The sequence below is a fragment of the Anabrus simplex genome, chromosome 3 (genome assembly GCF_040414725.1).
Source record: "Anabrus simplex isolate iqAnaSimp1 chromosome 3, ASM4041472v1, whole genome shotgun sequence".
Taxonomy (NCBI): Eukaryota; Metazoa; Arthropoda; class Insecta; order Orthoptera; family Tettigoniidae; genus Anabrus; species Anabrus simplex.
Genome location: NC_090267.1, coordinates 259,023,701 through 259,044,588, shown reverse-complemented (window position 1 = coordinate 259,044,588; position 20,888 = coordinate 259,023,701).

The following is a 20,888-nucleotide window of genomic DNA, read 5'->3' as shown; positions in this document are numbered from 1 at the left end:
AATAATTATTATTATTATTATAATTATAATTATAATTATAATTATTATAATTATAATTATAATTATTATTATTATTATTATTATTATTATTATTATTATTATTATTAGCAAATGTACCCGTGTTTCACTACGGTATTCCAAATTGTATACGGATATCGAAGTAAATTACTGTACATGAAGTGAATAATAATTTTTAAATTGCATGTCAATTGGCCTTATCCGAGAAAAAGCATAGGGAGGTCCGCAGATGTTGTTTCCAATGTAAATTGCGAGTTGTGGAGTTGTGATGATAACGACAGGTGCACTTGTCTACCACAATTCACTATGTTTTAGAAACTTGAATAGGGTGAAATTTGTGTAAGGTTTTCACACAGTTTACTTTTCAGATACTTATGCGACAGCTTCAAACATAGAATTTGGCTCACATATGGCTACCGGGTGGGCCAATATTCGTGTAGAATTTGATGATACCATCTTTCCTATAAGTGAATCAATGCATCAATTATACGCGTACAAAGTGCAAAATTTAGGTAAATCCAGAAATAGAGAAAAAATTAATGTATAAGTGATAGGGATACGAAAAAGGTCATAGGACCAAAACTGCAGATCACTCCAAATAGAACTGAGATTGTGCCATCCATTTTTTGATACAACTTACCGTTTAGCCACGAAATACATCGAAAGGAAGGACTGCACCGTCATTAAATTGCCTCCATATTTCGGGGGTAAAAATAAATTTTTTTAACATCTCGTAAATTTTTCGTCGGTCACATGCTAAAAACTATAATTTTTCCAAATGTCAATTTTCTAACTCGCCTGGGAGATTGTGCTGCAATCAGGACTTTCAGGAAACTTTTAAGCCCATAAAACCTGTAGGTTCTGGATAAATATCACCGACTGTGTTCTAATGCAGATTCGAAACTCCCAGCGTATACCCCTCAGGGAATTTTGAGAATTTGAGATTTTTCTAGGCATCCTGAAGTCATCAGCTTGTCTGGTACCAAGTTTTAAATTTCTAAGATGCCTAGAATGGTCTCACTAATTCACACGTGTTTTCATTTTTATGCCTTCATTTACATATATATCCATTTATTAATATGGATTATATTTCACCCGCTTCCCTAGTGGTTCTAGGGGCGTCTTACTCCCACAGTATGTTTTCCAGGTAGTAAGTCATACTTCAAAGTCATACTGGAACATACAAACGTCCATTACCTCGGCCATTTCTGACAATTTAATTTTTTCACCCTTTCTCAAAGGGGGCTGAAGATGGACTTTAAAAATCCGGAATGTTACTATTCATCTCAGCGACCCGGAAAACTATGGATTCGGCAGCATATTCGATTATTATCATATCTCACTCCCCCTCCCCCACATTAAAGGGGGCTAAACCTTGAGTTAAAAAAATCGAGAGTGTTATTATTCATCTCAGTGACCCCAAAAAGTATGGATTCGACACTACTTTCCAGGGTTTGTATATCTCAGTCCCCATGCCCTCCCGCCCCCGCCCCTAAGTATTCCTGGGGTGTTTTACCTCCGTGTGGTTTGTCTCCTGATACTAAAAATCCAGAGTGTCCCTATTCAACTCAGCGACCCCGAAAACTATGTATTCGACACTATTTTCTATTATTTTTATAGCCTATATCACTCCCCCATTGCCCCCCCACCACGAAGAGGCCTGAACTTGGACATTAAAAAAATCCGGAGTGTTGCTATTCATTACAGTGAGTCCGAAAAGTATGGATTTGTCACTACTTTCGATGATATTTATATATCACCCCCTCGCCCCCACCCACCTAAGCGTTCCTGGGGTGCCCTACCCCCACGTGGTTTGTCTGCTGATACTAAAAATCCGAAGTGTACAATTCACCTCGTCGACCCCGAAAAACTATATATTCGACACTATTTCCGTTTAATTTTATACATCACTGTCTCCTCGCCCACCACCCCATAGGGGGATGAACTTGGACTCATAAAATATCCGGAGTCTCACTATTTGTCTCAACGACCTCGACAACTATGGATTCGACACTATTTTTGATTATTTTTATATATCACTCTCCCATAGCCCTCCACCACGAAGGGGGCTGCATTTGGACTTTAAAACATTTCGTACTGTCACTGTTCATCTCAGCGACGCCCAAAAGTATGGATTCGACACTATTTTCGATTATTTTTATAACTTAGCCCCCTCGTCCCCACTGCCCCCAAGGGTTCCTGGGCTGTCTTACCCCCACGTGGTTTGTCTCCTGCTACTACAAATCCGGAGGATACAATTAACATAGGCGACCCCCGAAAACTATGTATTCGACATTATTTTCGTTTAATTTCATATATCACGCACCCTCAGCCCCACCCTAAAGGGGGCTGAAAATGGACTTAAAAAATCCGGAGTGTTACTATTCATCTCAGCGACCCCGATAAGTATGGATTCGACACTATTTTCGTTAATTTGTATATCTGACCCCCCTCGCCCCCCGCCGCTAAGGGTTCCTGGGCTGTCTTACCCCCACGTGGTTTGTCTCCTGCTACTAAAAATCCGGAGGATAGAATTAACATAGGCGACCCCCGAAAACTATGTATTTGTCATTATTTTCGTTTAATTTCATATATCACTCCCCCCTCACCCCCCGCGAAAGGGAGCTGAACTTTGACTTTTGAAAGATCGGGAGTGTCACTGTTCTTCTCAGCAACCCCTAAAACTGTGGATTCAACACTTTTTTTCGATTATTTTTATACGTTGCCATCCCCTGACCCCACACCCCATGGGAGCTACGGATAGCTTACCCCCACAGTGCTCGTCTCCAGATAGTAAGTCAAAGTGTACCAAATTTGATTGAAATTGCTCCAGTGGTTTAGGAGGAGATGTGTCATTTACACGTACTCATACATACATACATACATACATACATACATACATACATACATACATACATACATACATACATACATACATACATACATACATTTATATATAGTAAGAAGAAGAAGATTATGTTTGCTTCGTTATTACATAGAGAAATTTTATTTTGAACATTGCAGAGATCTAAACTTAAACTGTATATCCGAAGAAATTATTCGAATCCGAGGAAGGAATATTAGTTCGCTCGCGGCATGCCCAATCATGAGAATGGTTTCAATAATATTAGTTATCAGTCTCAGAGTCGTGTTCATTGAAGAGGGCAGGATTCTTATTCTTAAGAAGGATAATTGGTGCCACAATCGTCCGCTCTAAGATGTTCGAGGGTACTCCAGGTGACTCCAAGTCTTTCAAAGCTCTGCTGTGTAGTCGATAGACTTGTAACTGTGTAGAACATCGGGTAATTCTTGTAAAAGTTGCTTGTTGAAAGAAATGAATGACATGATATATGATAGTAAGATTGAAGAGGATGATACCCGGCGCCGGCACATACACCACTCCTCTCGAATAGCTCAAGACTTCACGTCCCCATCCGACGGACGAATCACCATCAACAGCGCCATATGCCCTCACACCATATAAGACCAAAAACGGCTTCCTAGGCCTTGGACGTAAAATGGATACTTGAATTGTGTTCTCTACTTACCTTATGTACCTTGCCTAGCGACAGTGACTCTATGCATATAATCGTGGTGACAGCACGTTGGATTGCCGTATACCAATGCACGTTTTCCGACGGTTTTCGTTCATAACTCACCAACGAAAGCGAAAATGAAAATTCCGGCTTCGACGTGCATTCGGACCCCCTTCCATCTTCCTATGTTCAAAATTTCAGATCTCTGCGAGCAGTAGATTTTGCTGGGCATCGCGCACAGACACACAGACACTTCCTTTTATAATTATAGATTATGGCATTGACATAGCCTCGAAAATCTAAGAGAGTATCGCCATCAATTGTCAAGCGGAAGCCAAGATAACGGTCTTCAGAGCAATAACAAATATGTTATGATCTACTACAACAGTGATGTCTGTCTGGAGGCTATGTTCCGTGTGTTTCACATCTTATTAGAATAATTACCCTATCACAGAACATATCCTACGGAGACAACAGTAGCATAATTGACTCAGAAATATTGTGTCATTGCTACAGTTTTATAAACAATTAACTTTTTTTAGAATTTGGTTTACGTCGCACCGACACAGGTAGGTCAAATGGCGACGCTGGGATGGGAAAGGCCTAGGATTGGAAAGGGAGCGGCCGTTGCCTTAATTAAGGTACAGCCCGAGCATTTGCCTGGTGTGAAAATGGGAAACCACGGAAAACCGTCTTCAGGGCTGCCGAGAGTGGGGTTCGAACCCACTATCTCCCGGATGCAAGCTCACAGCTGCGCGCCCGGTAACTAACTGATGTAACAGTCGTTAACGGGTTACTTTTGTACAACTGGAACAATGTTATCCAATAGAGAAGAACTGTAGCAGGAGAGGCAGAATACACACCAGTTTAAGAAAATTCGGTCCGTGTAATGTTATTGTTGCTTATACACATGGTGAACATAGTGTCACGTGACTGTGCTGGCGGTAGGTGAGTAGTTCCACATAGACCGCATCGTTGTTATGTCAACTGACAAACTCAGCCTGCAACTTCAAAGGAGCTAGTTGCTCACAGCCGAACATACGTTCTAGAGGAAGCATGCATTTTCTCCATTATTTCAAGAGTAGACAAATAAACGTTCTGGAAGAAACTTGTCTAAAGTAAATGGGTAATTTAAAGAGACTGAACAGTACATGAGAAAATATTAAATATGTATCTTGCATCCCATTTATGTATGGGTCGACTCTAAATTTGATGTTTGGTCAGAATATATTCACCCTTTTTCCAGTGATGGTGGAATAATCGAATAAACAGTCCAGCTCCATGGCTAAATTGTTAGCGTGCTGCCCTTTGGTCACAGGAGTACCGGGTTCGATTCCCGCCAGGGTTGAGAATTTTAACCACGATTGGTTAATTTCTCCAGCATGGGGCTGGTTGTATGTGTCGTCTTCCTCATAAATTCATTCTCATTAAAACGCCCAGGTCGCCTACGGGCGTCATATCGAAAGACCTGCAGCTGGCGAGCCAAACATGCGCTCGGACACTCCGGCACTAAACGACTTTTCATTTCAATTAAACAAAGAGACGCGAAACTTAAAACCATTACGGACATAGTATGAAACGAATAAATATCTCAAAAATTAAAAAGAAACGAATATACCGAGAGAGGACCACTGCAAGGGCACTGATATAAATGAGGAGATTAAAATAAAAAGACGGACATCTCATCAGAAAGTTAAAATAACTTAATCCATTCATAACTTGGTATGTGGTAATTTTAACCCTTTGTTATTCGAGTTGCTTGTTTAATTCAAGATTAGATTTTTTAAAATGTTACATTGCTCTTTTAGTGGATGTCTGGTTTGTGGTCTGGTGAGAGTGCTAGAGGTCAGTCCTATGACTTGTGAAACTGTAATGATGGCTGTCTGTATATGTTCTGAAGAGTATAGGGTCAAGGCCCAGTCTTAATAATGTTATTTGCTTTACGTCCCACTAACTACTTTCTAAGGTCTTCGGAGATGCCGAGGTGCCGGAATTTAGTCCCGCAGGAGTTCTTTTACGTGCCAGTACATCTACCGACACGGAGCTGTCGTATTTGAACACCTTCAAATACCACCGGACTGAGCCAGGATCGAACCTGCCAAGTTGGGGTTAGAAGGCCAGCGCCTTAACCGTCTCAGCCACTCAGCCCGGCAAAGCCCAGTCTTACATAACGGTTTAGTAGTAGGTAGTTTTGCCGTATTCTCAAGATTTATAATATTGTTGTACCACAAGGTGGCAAGAGCTGCTAAGCACTTTTATACAGATGTTTCGATATCCAACTCGTGTAAATGGCGTAGGTGTAGACCAAGTAAAAGTCCGAGTGTCCCAAAGAGAATGTATAGTAGTCTTCCTTTAATAATATCACAACTACAAAAACAAGTAAAGATATCATAACTGACTTGAAAAGAGGGAAGTCCGGAGTGTCTACTGAAATAGTTTTGAAGGTCAGATGGCGCAATAGAACGTGCGGTGCGTGGGACGGCCACGTACCGCAACGTGTCGTTCGATTTGCCTGAGCAAGTTCTACCGACATCTGTGCAGTAATATTTGTGAGAAACCTTGACTAAGTGTGTGAAAAGTTGTGAAATATTTGAGAATTGTACGAATATTTCCCAAATGTCTCAATATCTTAATTTAAAAATGTAGGTTATTACAATGCTTCCTGTTAAGCATGGAAAATTTTTATATTAAAGCAATTGTAGTTCTTTATCCATAAAAATTGGTTATTAATACATCTTATCTATCTAAAACTGTACTTCTGCCCTTAAGTACGGATAACCAAGAACGTCCAACCAGTCTCCTAGGGAAGTGCACTCTGTTTTCATCTCTAATTCTTATTCTACTACATCGGCCGATGTCACGTTCCGAGCCTGTGCTCGACCCCGAGACCGCACGTGATAGGAATAGGTGAGAAATAAAATCACCGTCTCCTGTCTGCTCTGATAAAAATAGACAGGTAAACAAAAAGGGAATGCTTAAACGTGCAGTCACGAGGAGTACCAGCTGTACATACTATCCACAATGTATACAAACTGGAGGGTGTCAGGTTTGAAAAAATCCTTGAGATAAAACTTCTTGTCACGCACTGTAACAAATGCCACTTGAATGCAATACGGAGGAGTTGAGGAATAAAGTGTACACATCATTACAGAAGGAGTAAAAGATCATCTACATGAAATTGTAAATTGAATTGAAAATGTAGCGATCTACAGGCTGAAGGAAAAAAATTGTCAATAATCACAGGTCGTGATAACAGAAATATGCTTCTTCTTCTTCCTCTTCTTTTGAAGCTTTGGCGATCATTCTGATATTTCGAATATCGATTTTGCAACTTCAAGAAAAAATTCGGTTTTTTTTTCCGTACCGATACTGTAAATTTCTACATGCGATGTCCACGTTTACCTGCTGTTTATACTTTATACTTTTCTCCCCTCATAATATGACCGAGATATACAAGTTTACGAGTAAGCGGACTCTACCACTGCGCAGGAATAACGCTACGAATATGATATAAGCTTACGAAGCTGGGGGCGGGGGGAATGGTGAGGAGAGCATGCGCTTTTTATTCAACCTTTCCATCACTGCGGTATTCCTGAGAAGCATACGCCTGTAATAACTACGTTATCTCTCTTTCTCTCGGTTGATTTTGGATGAGAATTGGAGGAAGAGAGTTGGTTCCTATCCTAATTTTAGTTGTCCTGATTCTCGTTACCTTGGCCCAATGTTATTGGACGGCAAGTTTTGTACATCATTTACAATGGTAGATATGAAAATATTAAAATAGGCATGAATTAATAAGGCACATCAAAGCAACCCCAGAAACATACATCTTTGTACAAGTCAACCACTCAATCTCAACATTCCTAGAATAAACAAAAATTTCCTTAACTCCCCGAGAGGATGAAGTAAAGCGGAGTCAAAATTGGGGCTCAGAAGCCAAACTGAACCATGAGAATATTTTCACCCAGAGGGAAACTAACTGTCCAATTTTTGTGAGCTTGTAAGTTTCATGAAGGCACAATGAATTTCAACATCAAGCCCCAAAAAAGCGTTGTGGGAAATATTTGAGATATTCAAGAATGTTTGTAATAAATTGTAGCACCCGTCTCAGACGGATCTTCTGACCCCAATCTGGCAGATTCGACACTGACTCAGTCCGGTGGTATTTTAAGGTACTCGAATACGTCATCCTCATGTCGGTAGATTTACTGGCAAGTATAATAACTCCTGCAGGACAAAATTTCGGCTCCTCGGCGTCTCCGAAAACCGGAAAAGTAGCTAGTGGGACGTAAAGCCAAGACGTAAACTGCAGCGTTGTATAAATGTTGGTAAATGTTGGTATATATTCGAATCAATGAGGCATTTCTGTGCATCGTAGTAACTTAATACTTGGTGAGGTCGAGAACCTGATTCCAGTAAGTTAAATAGAAAAAAATTAAAAGTCCTAAAATCACCCCAGTGGGACCGAATTGACTGACGTAAATAGGGGCTCAGGGGGAATTCAGCGTTTGTATGCAAGTGTTAGCAATTTTTTTCACCCAATAAGAAACCAATTTTGTTCACCCAATGAGAAGCTATTTTCTAAGATATAAGTTACATGTGCTAAGGAACAAAACAGGTGTATTGACGCTTACTTTAATACAAAAGTGAAATAAGTTTATGGGAAGGAAATAATGTACATAGATATCTTACTGAATGCAGTATGAGCCTCTATGTAATTTGAAGACCGTGATGGAGCTGGTCTGCATCTTAAATGAACATCCGTTTTAAAATGCTTTGCAATTTGTACGTATAGCGTAGCTCACTGGTGCCGTTATTAATAAACAAATGTAAAACATAAGTAATGCAGTGAAGTCTAGTGAAGTAAAGGGATTCTAAATATACAGAACGTTTGGAAATTCAGCACACATTTAATTGGAAACATAATCAGCTGAGGTCTCTGACTGAATAATTTGGCAAGTGGAAGGTTCTAAGACCTAATGGAATATGCCTAATGTGTAACATATTATTTTTATAATGTTATTGTTTTTACGCCCCACTAACTACATGTCTAAGGTTTTTATAGACGCCGAGGTGCCGGAATTTTGTCCCGAAGGACTTCCTTCACGTGCCAGTAAATGTACCACCAACACGAAGTTGACGCAAATATCACCGGACTGAGTCAGGATTGTACCAGCCAAGTTCGGGTTAGAAGGCCAGAGCCTCAACCGTCTAAGCCTAAGGTGTCATAACAGTGCCACTGATACTCTGAGAAGGAGCGTTCAACATCTCAGGTGCATATTTTAAAATATGAAACTTTGTGGGCGAAATATCTCGCGGGGATTCTTCTTGTTCCCCACGAATGATCACGCACACTTGAATAGCCTTGATTTCTTTTCAACACTGCATGGAGTTCGTTAGAAACTCTGATGCTGATTTGTCCTGCCATGGTACTACTGAGTTTCAGTTTACAATTCTCCATAATAATTGTCATGTGTTCTTGAAGTGAAAGGGCAATGGTCTCTAGCTTCTTTCACAAGTTGCTTTACGTCGCACCGACACAGATACGTCATATGGCGATGATGGGATAGGAAAGGGCTAGGAGTCGGAATGAAGTGGCCCTGGACTTAAGGTAAGCATTTTCCTGGTGCGAACATGAGAAACCACGGAAAATCGTCTTCCGGGCTGCCGAGAGTGGGGTTAGAACTCACTATCTCCCGAATACAAGCTCACAGCTGCGCGCCCCTAACCGCACGGCCAACTCGCTCTGTCTCTAGTCTTGTAATGCTCTTTGAAATCCAAGTAAAATTGCTCTGAATGCATGCAGTTTCCTTTACTACACGCTGTTCACTGAATGAACTCTAGGCCTACTGATGCTGACTAGTCGGGAGGAAATGAATCTACAAATAACTTTTTTTATTTGGTTTTAGATTAGTATCAGCCCAAACAGCCACCTGGATATTACAATATGCTGTTTTGCACTTTACAATCCATTATAAGTCATTGTCACAGTTTGAAATAGATATATAAAAGATGTAAATAGATATATAAGAGATATATAAAAGTCATATATGTTGCACATCATTACATTATAATCACATAAATTTCCATAGAAAATCAGTCAAATTTTTAGACAAGATTTTGTTAAATAATTTCTAATAATGATATACACATTTTTGTCTTTGGTACCGAGCTCGATAGCTGCAGTCGCTTAAGTGAGGCCAGTATCCAGTATTCGGGAGATAGTAGGTTCGAACCCCACTGTCGGCAGCCCTGAAAATGGTTTTCCGTGCTTTCCCATTTTCACACCAGGCAAATGCTGGGGCTGTACCTTAATTAATGCCACGGCCGCTTCCTTCCCACTTCTAGCCCTTTCCTGTCCCATCGTCGCCGTAATACCTATCTGTGTCGGTGCGACGTAAAACAACTAGCAAAAAAAAAAATAATTGTCTTTGGTCGCCAAGAGTGTACTTACACAGGTTGGTAACTGTTGCTTAGCGTGAAGCACAGATGTAATCAACACATTTTGCTGTTAGTGGTAATGAGCAAATGCAATAATAGATGGTTTAGGTCCTGAATCGACTTGCCATCACATGAATAGTATGGTGTGTCCACTACGTTGATGCGATAAAGGTGACTTCTTAAACTTCCGTGGTTGAAGCGCTGTCGAGTGATTGTCGAGATGAATCGTCGTTGAATGTTCCATTTTTCAAAAACAAGGACGTCACGGGGGATTCTGTTCAGTCACTGAGTAAAATTTACCTTTGTGGCTCTTTGTTTACTCCCACTTCTTTGTTCACTGACTATAGGCTCTTTGGTATATAATCACCGTATAATCCATTAAATTGCTGGGAGTATTCATAACCTGTCTAGTGACACATGTTAAGGCATCTACGTATTCATTATGTGGTATCCCGATGTGGGGTGGGACCCATACAAAATTTACTCTGGAACCACGTCTTTGGAGTTCATATGGTTTTTGAATAATACTGATGTTGTAGATATTGGGTTTCTGGAGGGTAAGCGGTGTAGATAGTGTAGAAAGGACGTTCAATGAATCGGTAAGGATAGTGATACTCTTACGGTAGAATCGTCTGGCATATTTGATGGCTTCTATAATGGCAATAGCTTCTGCTGCATAGATAGAAATATGTTGTGGCAAACGAAAACCTTGAGCTTCATGTTGATCAGGACAATATAATGCACCTCCTACACCGCGTATTGGTATTTTTGAGCCATCAGTACACATTTTAACAGATGAAGGATACCGGAGAGTATAACTGCGCCAACCTGTGATCATTTGTTAGATATGTTAGTGATCTATTCACTTCCGTAGAGCATATGGAGAGCTCAAATGGAAAATCATATATGTTTTCTATACTCTTTTGGAAATGTTGGGTCAGTAGTGTGTCTATATATATGATACTTTTCAGCAGGAGATATCATTTGATTCAAAGAAATCCGGTCTTGATCGTCTGCTAAGTGTTGTAATCTTCGAACAAGCTTAATTTTTAGTGCGAATTTGCTTTAAAGTGAACTCACCTGAAAGAAACTGCAAGAATAGATGTAACTGGAGCCATTTTTAAGAAGTCCACTTCACGTAACTTAACCTATTAAACAGAACACTACTAATATACACTCCTCGGTCGTCACAACTTAACTGGTCGGTTGAGGAATTAGGATGCAGCCTGGAAAGTCAATGTGACATTTTCGCTCTGTCACATTCTTTGTTTTCTCTTGTACCTTAAGATTTTCTAGAAAATTCTTTTGTTTCTCACCCATAATGGTTTTTATGCTTAGCTGACACCCAACCCCAGGCCCTCCCTTATAGCCTGCTTTCAATTTGTAACAAAGTTAAATGACCAATACAATGCACTTGGACACTCCAGAGTACGAGAAAGGATTAGTGCTATAGTATAGAGCTGACACACTCGGATCTACTGTACTTCACAAACAAAGGGTTAGAAATCACCATTTTGAAGGAACTACTTTCTTAAGCCAATTTTAGCAATTGAAATATTTTCCATATGGGAGGAAATACGCCAATAAAATAATAATAATACTTTTTTTGCTAGGGATTTTACGTCGCACCAACACAGACAGGTCTTATGGCGACGATGGGATAGGAAAGGCCTAGGAGTTGGAAGGAAGCGGCCGTGGCCTTAATTCGGCCTGAGCGAGAGGAATTTGGGCTCGCGCCGCCCGTTACGCCGCTTACCATTCACGCCTGTTCACCATCAAGCCAGATTACATTGGTGCCGCGCTCGAGCAACGTGGAACTGCGCTCACTGGGGAAGTGAAAATGGGAAACCACGGAAAACCATTTTCAGGGCTGCCGATAGTGGGATTCGAACCTACTATCTCCCGGATGCAAGCTCACAGCCGCGCGCCTCTACACGCACGGCCAACTCGCCCGGTAATAATAATACTAATAATAATACAATTACCTAAATATGTACAAAAAAATTTCGCATTCTTAACATAATATGTAAAATGTGTAATATTAGTAAGGCTATGTAAACGTATGAAAAACGAATCCCAGATACAACCACATCACAACTACAATTCTCTGACAATTGTCGTTTTCAGTTGTCTACAAGTTAAGGAGCGGATGGTATAATTACATAAGAAATCGGACCCTACGTATGACTTCTAACTTCTAAGCCAAATATCACTGTCATAGTTTTGATATACCGTGCTGGGTGGAAGGCATTTTACATTATATACCGGGTGGTCCACCCACTCCTTGTCTTCTAGTTTTATGCAGCCCGTCGCGTTTAAGCAATTCTGGAATACATCCGAACCTCTTCTTAAATCGGAGTAATCAGAGTGTGGTTACCTGCTAGAAGAATGAAATAGTCGTGAAAGCCAGTACTGATTCGTTTTGGTACCCTGAATGAACCCATAAAACGAGTACAGATATAAAGAACGCGTACCTTACAATAGGAGGAGCAACCAGAAACAGATAATGTGTAGGCTAGGAACTACCCTCTGCATGTCAAGCCACGCAATTGCTCACCTGGCAGGGGAGCGATCGGGGATGTGATAGTGGGCAGTGCTCGAGGGTATGGAGGTTCGAATCCCACACACGGATCACTGTATTTTACCACCAATTGCCTGGGATGAGGCAAGGCTGCATACTTAAGCGTTTCCATAGACTGATCGTGTGCGGTCGTTAGACCACTGTTTTGTTTTTGAAACAACAGTTATGCTGCCGCATGCATATGTACTGTGCAACTTTTCGTGACTTTGTTGAAAGAAGATAGTGCCACTTACCGCATGGGTAACGAAACTATTGCGATATTGCATGACCTGCTTTCAATTATCGATTTATCACCAAAAAAATTGTGATCTCCACGTTCGAAGGAGTTTTCTTTTCCATGCTTACATTCGCTCAAATAAACTTCCAAATATACTGTAGGAACTAACATCTGGAACTGTCGAAAACATAATTATGTACGTGTGTAAAATGTGGACTGTCATTTACAGCATCTTTATAATCTGGGATTTCGGGATGATATTCAGTTATTTCAGTAGTAGTGCTTTGAAAGTGAATTTATTTTTCGAAATCTTCTAGAATATTACAGTTGAAATGTTAAAAATTGTTGCTGCTTAGTTAAATGTTTACCTTTATATAAATGTAATTACAAAAGAAATACAGTATAATTAAAGCTCGCCTGGTGGCGGGAAGTTCATATGGTCTGACTTCATGGTTAGCCCGTTGGTGGAAAAATTCACCATGATAATTTTAGTAGTGGTACACAATGTCTAATCAATAGATCGCGTGTCGAAAGCCTGGATTCAGTTTCAAACCTCTCCACAGTGTTTATATGGAGTGAGGGCATATAACGCTGTTGATGGTGATTCATCCGTCGGATGGAGATGTTAAGCAATTAGCCGACCCCTCACTGCCATTCGACACGAGTAGCTTTATGTCACGGTACCGTTGTTCACCCTCCCTCTTCCTACTATCATACACCACGTTATTCATTTCATCTCATTAACTCCTCTGATGAGGTTGACACCAGGAAGAGCATTCTCTAGTATAAATTCGCTACGTAGATTCATCTCATTTCTTTCACAACCCCGTAGAGAAGTGGGACAAGTAAGTGTTGAGCACACACATTACAGAAATATATTTAACACAACTTCAAAAATAATCAACAATATTCAGTGCACCAACACTGAACTGTACTTTTTGTGGACATTCTTTGACTGAGTAATTCGGGTGGAAGAACATTATTTTCCTCTTTGAGTTCAGTTTTTGGATTAAATTCTGGCTCAGACCGGTGGTATTTTAAGGTACTCGTGAAACGAGTCTCGTATCGTTAGTTATATTAGAACGCGGGAGAACGTCAGCGGACCCTCGGTGTGTAAGAAAACCGTGAAGTTATTAGCAGGATGCAGAAACTACAAACCCAAACAAAACCTCACAGCGCAACAGTCCCGAAAGTTCTTGGCCTACTAAGCGACCGCTGCTCATTCCGAAGGCCTGTATATTACAAGGTGTCGTGTGGTCGGCAGGACGAATCCCTTCGGCCGTTATTATTAGCTTTCTAGACCGGGGTCGCTATCTCACCGTCAGTTAGCTCCTCAATTGTAATCATGTAGGCTGAGTGGACCTCCAACCAGCCCTCATATCCAGGTAAAAATACCTTACCTTGCCGGATATCGAACTCGGGGCCTCCGGGTAAGAGGCAGGGACGCTACCCCTACAGCATGGGACTATGCAAAACCTACATTATTATTATTATTATTATTATTATTATTATTATTATTATTATTATTATTATTATTATTATTATTATTATTATTATTATTAAAGATAACAGACTTTCAGAAGTGGTTTCTTTTGCTTTGCTTGTGTAGCAAGTTCGGCGTACCGAGTTCGATAGCTGCAGTCGCTTAAGTGCGGCCAGTGTCCAGTATTCGGGAGATAGTAGGTTCGAACCCCACTGTCGGCAGCCCTGAAAATGGTTTTCCGTGGTTTCCCATTTTCACACCAGGCAAATGCTGGGGCTGTACCTTAATTAAGGCCACGGCCGCTTCCTTCCCACTCCTATCCCTTCCCTGTCCCATCGTCGCCATAAGACCTATCTGTGTCGGTGCGACGTAAAGCAACTATCAAAAAAAAATATATATATATATCAAGTTCGGCGTACCAATTATGTTGCTCTTTAGTAGTGAAACAGGACTCCTATTGGACAGTTACCAAAGCTTAATTATTTTGTTCAAGTGTAAAAAAAAGTGCGCCACCAGATATTTTATATGAGGTAAGATTTTTACCCATCCTTTCAAAAAATTTAGGGGCTGCCTGGCCGAGGCGGTAATGGCGTGCTCGGTTCGCCCGGGAGGACGTGGGTTCGAATCCCCGTCAGGAAGTCGTAAAATTTAAGAAACGAGATTCCCACTTCTGGAGGTGCATATGGCCCTGAGGTTCACTCAGCCTACACCAAAAATCAGTACCAGATTAATTCCTGGGGGCAAGGGAGGCCGGGCGTAGAGCTAACCACTCTACCTCATCACGTGCCGCGGTTAACATTGGTGGAAGCCTTTACCTTCCACTCCTCCAAGGGCTTTCGTGGCCTGTACAGAGGTGTCTTTGTCTTTCAAAATATTTCCGGGACCGAATCCATGAATTTCAGATCATGAGTCTGATACTTCATCTGTCAACCACCGAAGCTTCCTTTTTTAGAAGAGAGTATTGAACTGCGTGGGTGGTAAATAAAATGGAATGATAAAGGAATGAAAACATTTAGTAGTAGTAGACTTCTTTTCCTTTCTTTACCAAGGGTGATCCACGGTAGTCTGCAGGGACTGGTACGTCTCAACATTGTGGTCGAATTGACGACCTCGTGGAATGGCATAAAATAAATAATCAGACTATACGTATTTCACTACATCTCAAGCGTAGCATAAAATCGTTACCAAAAGAAGATTGCTATTTGTGGACCATGTTCTGAGAATGGAGAATTAAAATACCCCAAAAACTGCACTGATTTGGATCCCTTCAAGCGGACAGGGAAGGAAAGGGAGATGAAACACCACTTCGCGCCTAACTTTTACTAAGGATGTTTCACAGATGAATGTCCACTGGGATAAGTCAGAAAACCTGGTGGCAAATTGCATTCGCTGGAGAAATTTCATTGCCCGATATGTTGCTTTGTGGGAGGAGTTAATTTAGACTCCACCAATTTCAGCCTTTCCGCCATTTATAATTTAATCCATATTTTGTTCCCAGTTTGTGTGGCATTCGTCCTCTGAATTCCTCTCTCGATGTGCTATTTTAAACTGATACTCAACAGAGACAGATCAATATTCCAAATCCTTTATTTCCACCCATTGCTCCAGTGGACGTTGATGAGGCCCTGGGTCATATCGATGTGTTTGTTATGCACGACTGATAGCTGAAATGACATGTGATGAGGATGGAGCACTGGCGGAATATTTAATGACAGAAACAACGACACTTCTGAGTTTCAATACGACGTTGATACGGGCTGATAGCTTCGAGAAAAGCCCAGATCGATTTCCGATGAGTTATGTTGTATTATGGCGTATGGAAGGGTCTGTTGCAGGCAGTGGCAAATACGACTACCCCAGCGTCCCGTATTCTGGAAAAAGTAAACCAACCAGTCCGCCTTGGTGGTGTAGTGGTTAGTGTGATTAGCTGCCACTCCCGGAGGCCCGGGTTCGATTCACGGCTCTGCCACGAAATTTGAAATGTTGTACAAGGGCTGGAACGGGGTCAACTCAGTCTCGGGAGGTCAACTGAGTAGAGCGACGTTCGATTTTTTCCTCAGCCATCGTCGAAGTGGTATTTCGTGGTTTCCCAATCCTCCTCCAGGAAAATGCCGGGATGGTACCTAACTTAAGGCCAAGGCCACTTCATTCCCTCTTCCTTGATATCCCTTCCAACCTTCCCATCCCCCACAATGCTCCTCTTCAGCATAAAAGGTGAGGCCGACTGACCGAGGTACTTGTCCTCCTTCCCAGTTGTCTCCCCCTACCCACTGTCTCACGCTTCAGGACACTTCCTTTGAGGCGGTAGAGGTGGGATCCCTCACTCAGTCCGAGGGGCATACCTAGAGGGTGAACGGATCAAGAAAGAAAGCAATAAAGAAAGAAAGGAAGGAAGAAAGTATACAAACCAAATAATTTTCTTTTGCTAGCGCTTTACGTCCCAACGACACAGATAGGTCTTATGGCGACGATGGGGTAGGGAAGGCCTAGGAGTTGGAAGGAAGCGGCCGTGGCCTTAATTAAGGTACAGCCCCGGCATTCGCCTGGTATGAAAATGAGAAACCACTGGAAACCATCTTCATGGCTCCCGATAGTGGAATTCGAACTCACTATCTCCCGGATGCAAGCTCACAGCCCCACGCCCATCACCGCACGGCAAACTCGCCTGGTACCAAATAAATTAGGGATAGCGTGCCTGCCTCTTATTCTGAGGCCCTAGGTTCTATTCCCGAACAGGTCAGTGATTTTCACCTAGATCTGAGAGCTGGTTCGAGGTCTACTCAGCCTACATGATTACAGTTTAGGAGCTATCTGAGGTGTGATCGTGGCCCCGGTAAGGAAAGCGAAGAATAACGGCCAAAGGCCTGTCGGGGCCGGTAGCACCAGGTGAACCAAACATCATTGGACTACTAGCTAACTGGCTTAGCTGTTGGCTTTCCGTCCAGAAGGCTGAGATTCGAATCCCGGTCGATCCTGGGTTGAGATATTCATATCAAAATCACATGGCATCAGGAAGTTCATCCGGCCTTCAACCCCCATCCGAAGGCAAGATGAGCCTGATGGCTCCAACGACACCAGAAATACCTGGAAGAAAATAAATAAAGTTTTAAATACATTTTCAGTGCTGGACGTGGGACGGTTAAAATAATATATAATTCAAATGCAACATGATGCAAAGTATTTTATGAAAATGCTATAGGGAAATAACATGGAATTACGTCGTCGAAAAGCTCATGTTATCATTTTATCGGTTATTTTCAAGTTCCAGTTACATAAAAACTGTCCTAAGCAATGAGTTATTCACTTTTATGGAGGTTACAGTGACGGGATTTGGTGTACTCTAAGGCTACATTCACGAGTTTCTGGCCAACGAATTGTTGATGATGATTACATGAAAAAGGTTTGTAGGCCAAGGGTAGGGGTGGAGATTATTCTTTTAAGAGGAAGTGCAATTGGGGATCATTCTCTCGTAACTCTAATGGGAGGACAAATAGAATATATTCGATTTTTCCATGAGTGAAGGTATCGGCAAAAGGAAGAAAAGGGCAATGAAGGGCATGAATATGAAAGACTACCTAGCACTCGCAAACTTTATTCAGTTAGGGACAAAAGGGAAGAGAAGTTGACAAGGGAGTTCGGATAGGAGAGAGGAAAGTGAAGAGGCTGGCACAAATATGAGGAAGTTATGCTAGACTCAGCTAGGTCGCCAACCCATGGTCCCGAGTTGAGACCATTTTGCGTTCCCTTTCACTCACCTCTTGCAATAGGCACGTGATACCGAGGGTGTATTCTACTGCCCACACCCATAGCCAACATAATACAAGAACCACGGAAATTATAATTGTGACACTTCTAAATGTCTACTTCGAACTCTGCAATACATTTTCAACATCTAGAACAACATTAACAGATGGAATACCTGCCATGATGAAAAAGTATTCTCATTTGGCCCAAGAGTGATAGTTGTGTGTTAACTGACCATACGATTTTGCTGCATTAAAATAATTTTAAATTCCCTTTACAGTATTAGTTGTGCTATGGGAAAGCGTCTGGGTGGGAAAGAGTGCATTGCAGTGGTGTTTGTTTTGAATATAGGCTTCACATTCACTTTGGACTTCAAAATCGGCTGCCTCTGTGGACCAGTGGCAGTGTGCCGGCCTCCACATTCCAAGAATAGCTGGTTCAAACCCGGTGGAGGTAGTGGAATTTATGAAGGGGGATGAAATGTCCATTCGACACTTCATGTCGTCCTATGTCGACATTTAGAAGATCTCTAGTGACACATTTGGTGTTTACCCAACAAATTCATTAAAACTCAACCATAGACGCCCAAGAGAGATTCAGTTTCTGTGCCATCTAGCAGGCGTTACACCCGCCCATCTCCCAGATCGTCTCAGATGAGTATCATCCTCTGGTTTTCTCCACACACATTTTTCCAATCTTCAGCTCTGAACTGTTCTTTTAAACTGTGTTTACATATGACAAGTTGTCACCTTAACTCTTAAACATGTTAAGGATTTGACATTGTTTCTAGTATTAAGAATATCACGTGTTTATTATCATAATTTTTCAGGCAGAAGATGTCTCGCAAGGAAGAGGGAAACATGTCCCTTTTTTAAATAAAATAAAAAAGGAAAACATTGTACTGTGTGTCTTGTAAAGGTGGAATCACTCAATCATTAAGACCTATCTTGACAAGTTTACCTGCAAATTTACGGTCAGAAAGAATATCCTGCGTAAGTCCGATTGAGGGTACATCACTATTTTCAGACGTGTCAATATCTTTTCACCGTCTTCATGTTCTCACAGTAGTAGAGGTCACTCATGTCATCACAACTGGAGAAGGAGGCAAAGGAACTTCAGTGACCTTGGACTTGAGTGATGTAACTCGAGAAGGCGCCTTCCAGAAGACTTTCTTGATACATCATATTAGCTGGTCAAATTCAGAAACTGACTCCGCAACTCCTCCACATCTCGATGTAAAGCGTGTGCTAGACACGTTAGATTAACCATCTTCGAGTAAAGAGCTTGAAGAGTACGGCCTAGTGAGTTAGTGCTTTCGTCCATACAAGGCCAAAATGTTTCCCAGGCATATTTTGCGTAATTTCTTGCATTATTTTTTGGTAACATGTACTCACATAATTAATCCTTAATGTTGAAGAGTCCGGTAATAGGATTTCCAGTATGTATTTCAATGAAGGCGCGTAACTTCGGAGACTTTGTTCAACGCAATATCAGCACGAATGAACGCTTCACAGAATTAAAAATAAAATTCAGGAAACTCAATCGTCAAAAATTACCAGTGTTTCGCCCTGAGTGCGGCATGGGCTCATCAGTCTTGGAAAAGGTGCGGTATCCAACTGATGAGCCCATGCCGCACTCAGGGCGAAACACTGGTAATTTTTGACGATTGAGTTTCCTGAATTTTATTTTTAGCTATCTCAATCGGAAGCCATATTTTGGTCATGCTAGCCCGGGAGAGCAATATGGCAAGTGGAGATGCAATTCTCCCCTAGTACGTCGGCACTGCATTGTGCTTATCACATGTATGGCTTGCAGTGGTGTCGCTACCGGCTTGCTATTCGGCCAGTGTCCTGGAAAAGGTGCGGTATCCAACTGATGAGCCCATGCCGCACTCAGGGTGAAACACTGGTAATTTTTGACGATTGAGTTTCCTGAATTTTATTTTTAGCTATCTCAATCGGAAGCCATATTTTGGTCACGCTTCACAGAATTCTTCAAAGGTTAACAAGAAGATCAGGCATCACTAAGTAACATTTGTTGTGCTGTATTTTTACCTTCAAGCAGCTGTAGACCTCGAATGTGTTTTCTCCCTTCATTGTTGGCTTGTAGTAATCTTATCTTCGGCTGCCACTCTTACTCTGCATAACTTGCAGAGAGGTAAGTATATTACCATACGTGAAGAAAACTGTTCCACTGTAACGCGAAACAACATTATTTAATTTATGCGCCATGCTTTTCTTGGCTTTAGGAACGATGAACTACACATCATAATTGTTTTATACTGTGCAATATACATTCACTCTACACCTGCTATTTACTAGACATTCACAAACAGAATGACCTGGTAACGTGTTGTGGCCCATCTACAAAGGAATGAAGCTATCTGATGCTTGTGAAGTAAGTGTAAGTGTGTCCTAGAACCGGTAACTGTTTGATAAATTTCACTGTTGGTCAGTAGAACGGGAGGAAAGTAGACTTTATCTAGTTTCCTGGAATCAAAGTGTAACTTTGATTCTAGTTCTGCTAAGAACGAAACAACGTAACTCACTGAGAAATTAACTGCAAAGATCGGATTTATTTATTTTATTTATCGTATTGCACATACATGAACAGTGCAATAAATTACAGGTTTATATCTACATTATTTACATAGGTAATCGCCTGTGGCGTCGCCAGGAAAAATCACTCGTTTCTCCATTGAAACGTCTCAGTGGGCATTCTTGTGTGATGTGCTTCACAGTTTGCCTCTCAGCACCACAGTCGCAGCAGGATGACGACTTTTTTCCTCCATTTATACAGCAGATCTGCACACACACCATGGTTAGTCCGGATCCGGTTTAATTTTGACCATACTGTCCGAGGCATATC